This window comes from Ursus maritimus, unplaced genomic scaffold (assembly GCF_017311325.1).
Source record: "Ursus maritimus isolate PB19 unplaced genomic scaffold, ASM1731132v1 scaffold_30, whole genome shotgun sequence".
Classification (NCBI taxonomy): domain Eukaryota; kingdom Metazoa; phylum Chordata; class Mammalia; order Carnivora; family Ursidae; genus Ursus; species Ursus maritimus.
Genome location: NW_024425564.1, coordinates 8,967,629 through 8,971,433, shown reverse-complemented (window position 1 = coordinate 8,971,433; position 3,805 = coordinate 8,967,629). Strand labels below are relative to the sequence as shown.

General features: G+C 47.9%; 1 non-coding gene across 1 annotated transcript; it reads left to right on the top strand.

Annotated features, from left to right (window-relative positions):
• Window positions 1-2,303: 2,303 nt before the first annotated feature.
• Window positions 2,304-2,376, top strand: TRNAK-UUU. Its single transcript has one exon. It is a non-coding gene; the product is annotated as a tRNA-Lys (tRNA).
• The last annotated feature ends 1,429 nt before the right edge of the window (window positions 2,377-3,805 follow it).

The following is a 3,805-nucleotide window of genomic DNA, read 5'->3' as shown; positions in this document are numbered from 1 at the left end:
TTTAAAATGAATCTTAGTATATCTTTATATGTATGTATTTAGATACACACAAACACAGAGTCAGACGTATCTGCAGACATTGTCAAGTGTCCATGGAGAGTAGGGCAAAATCACCCCGGGGTTGAGAACCCCCGTTCTAACCCTTCTGCCTCTCCTGTGCCTCTTGATGATCTCGTGACACAGAATAGATCGCATCCAAACTCTTCACTCCACAGCCCACGCCCTCAGACTGGCAGAGAGAAGTGATGGGGAGAAGGTGTGCAAGAAGGGGAAGAGGGAGGGCGGTAGGAAAAGGAAAAAAGAGGATCAGGAGAAGACAATGGAGAGGGAGGGAACGCAGGAGAAGGGCGGAAGAATGCTCAAAACACCTGCCACTTACAGAACAGTGAAAATGCTGGAAACAGGAACTTAGAACCCTCACCTCATCTATATTGTAAGAGCTACATTTAAATACTGTCATATTACTATTATTCCATATAGATACTTATTAACATCATAAATATCGAAAGGAAGAGAGAAAGAAAGAAAAAGAAAGGAGGGAGGAAGAAAAGGCAGGCAAAGGAGAAAGACATCTAAACAGCACTGGCCTGAGAAGGGTGAAGTGCAGGTAGTAATAGGGAGGAAGGATAAGGTCCGGTGCTGCTGCCTAAAAAGGAAGTTGTGATTTAATTTTAAAAAGTTGCTGAATTTGGGGGTAGGGGGAATAGGATAGGCTGGTGATGGGTAGTAAGGAGGGCACGTATTGCATGGTGCACTGGGTGTTATACGCAACTAATGAATCACCGAACTTTACATCAAAAATAAATAAATAAATAAATAAATAAATAAATAAATAAATAAATAAATAAATAGGACCTACTGAGTGAACGTCAGGGAAACGAAGCTTGAGTCTGGCGCCTTAGACCACTCGGCCATCCTGACACCCCTGTGAGGAGGGCGCCGCACACACGGACTGTAATCCGCTTCGGGGGGGCTTGGCTGCGCCCGCAGCACCTGCGCCGCACTGCGCGCCCCAAGCGGCACTCGGCAGGCGCGGGGGCGAAAGGGCGCGTTTGCAGGAAGCCGGAGGCTGACGCGGTGGCGCAGGGGGGGAGGCGCGCAGAGTGCGAGCCGGGCGCGGAGGTTCGGAGCGCGCACAGGCAAGGAGGGGTTGGGGAAGAGGGGCTTAAGCGCTCCCTTTACCAACCCGTCGGAAGTACTGGAACTGCCCTTCCAAGAGGAGGCTGGAGGGCTGGTTTATTTTTTTAGGTTAAGTCAAAATGACTAAATGTTTTTCCCCGGGTGTATGTCCGTCACAGTGTTTGTAATTCCCGAAATTCTGTGTGTAGTTTACCTACTAAAGTAACACTTGCACACTGTTGCGTGTACTTGGCGTCATGGGCACCGCATGAAGTTCATGCATGATTTTCTTCGCATTTGGTCAAAATTGCACTTGTCTTCATGAATAGAAAAACCAATAAAGAACGTCTTAAATTAATGATGAAATAATTTCTGACTCAAAAGTAAGTAGTCCTGGGTTAGACAGCGCAGGGCGGGTACAGCTCCCCAGGGAACTAGGCGCTGCGGCCGCCCTTGGGGTGGGATTTTTGTCCCCACGGTGTCTCTCTACAGGGGCTCAAAAAATGTTTCATGAACCAGTAACTAAGGAACCACGAGCACTACTTCCTCACCTGCCGGCCATCCCTGTCTTGGAACGAGTTGGGGCTCACGATGAAATGTGGAGGAGAAAGCTACAGGCAGCCCTCCATTTCCCCCGTTGCCCTGGAGAACCCAGACATCCCATTTCCGAAACTACCGGGAAGATACCGAAGGGAACAACCAGACGGAATTCCCCGGCCTGTGTCAAGGTCAAAAGCTTCCTCTTCTTTCTCCACCTTCTCTTTCACTCTCTTGAAGACGCTCCTCGATTACTCCACCATCGTTCCTAAAATTGGTCGCCTCGTCCCGGCTTCCCCCACGGGCTGGTGAGGGAGCCTGCGCCTCCGCTCTTCAACCATCTCGGTAATAACTACTGTCTCCGAGGGTCCTTCTGCCCAGACCCGCGAATCCCCTTCGGCAACGATTGACCCTTGGAAGAACCTCCGTTCTCCCCGTAGCTGTGCGCACGAACCGGCTGTCGAATCCGTGTACACTGTGGCCGTTACGCGATCTGCTTAAGGATTCGATGGCCTGGGTAATTGAGCCACACTTTTGGAGGGTCCTCGAAGTTCCTGAAATCTTGGCTCACTCCAGCCCTTCCTGCTAATCCAGATTGTTTTTGGAATTTAGTTATTTATAAGATAAAGTAACCCCCCCTCGCCAGGGCCTGGGTAGCTCAGTCGGTAGAGCATCAGACTTTTAATCTGAGGGTCCAGGGTTCAAGCCCCTGTTCAGGCGTCAGATACATCTTTTATTTCAGCCACATGCAGAAGAGGGACCCTACGTGTGGCCCAAATGAACTCATTGCCTTTACAGACTTTCAGGCCTAATCTAGCTTCCTTTAATTATTGAATCAAACCAGTCCTAGGCTTTGCAAGGGAATTGGGAATTGTGGGTGATAGGAAGAAAGATATCATCAATAAAAAACTTGTCACCGAATTACTATGAATTCTGCCCTTTTTAAATTCCCTTGCTTACTGTGGGGGTGACTCCCTGGAAGGTGGGGTCCAGTTTGATTAGATCCTACCACAATATAAACAGAGTAGTGGCATTTTCTCTGATTTCTGGGTTTCCCCAGCTCCCCAGATGGTACAAGTCTTGCCCACTCTGCAAAACACAGTTGACAAACTAAAATCCCAACACATTTTGAGGTTGTGTTAGCCGTCCACTTCGTGTTTTCATTAAAAAGCCACCCTCCTCAGGGTGCCTGGCTGGCTTGGTGGGTAGAGCACGTGACTCTGGATCTCAGGGTTGTGAATTTGAGCCCCACAGTGGGTTGTAGAGATTGCTTAAAAATAAAATCTTTTTTAAAAAAGCTACTCTCTTTCTGGGATTTAAATACGCTGTAACTGCTCTGGAAATGAGGTTCTTTGCATTCGTTCTTTGTCCAGTACTATAGATTTTTATAAGATTTTAACTGGGTTTTGGACAAAAAGTCAAGGTTTTCACCTGCTGGGTTCTCTGTGTGCAAAGCAAGATTGCGTTTGCTTCATCATTGTTTCCTTCATTTCCACTGGGTCATATATACTCAGGAGAAGAATACCATGTCTGAAAAGTCGTGGGCTCCCCCCCCCCCTTGAACTGGACCTCGGAAATCCTCCAGCAGACAGGGCAACAGGAATCCTCTGTATCTAGATGCTCTAGTGCCTGACATAGAAATGTCAAACAGCACAGAAACACATACTAGAAGATTAAAAGTCTGCTGCTCTCCAGGTCGAATTCTGGCCTGCCCTTGAGTCTTAATTCAGTCGGTGAAAGGATGGGATCTCCCAGACAAGCTGAAGGAATCTACAGCTTCAACGTCTCCCAAAAGTGTGGATCAATCACCTAGGGCCCCAGACTGGGACCAGAGTGCTTTATCACTGAGCTGATCATTTAACCTCCACATGGTGCATTTGTTAAACAGCAGACTTATGTGCACAATTGCATGGGAAATGAAGGAGAAAAGTCGAGCTCAAACAAGAACAGGTTCCATTTAGGAGTGTTTTCACTGGAGTCAATCAGTGATTGCAGAAAGTGGGTAGGTGGGCCGAGCAGAGGGGCCCTGGGACACCATTATTCTTACAGGGCACGAGGAGCAGGACATGAGGTTCCTTTGTGAACTTGAGGAGAGACAAGTCCAATGACTGGAGTTCGTTTAATTATTCAGGAAAGTGAAAGACAGGGA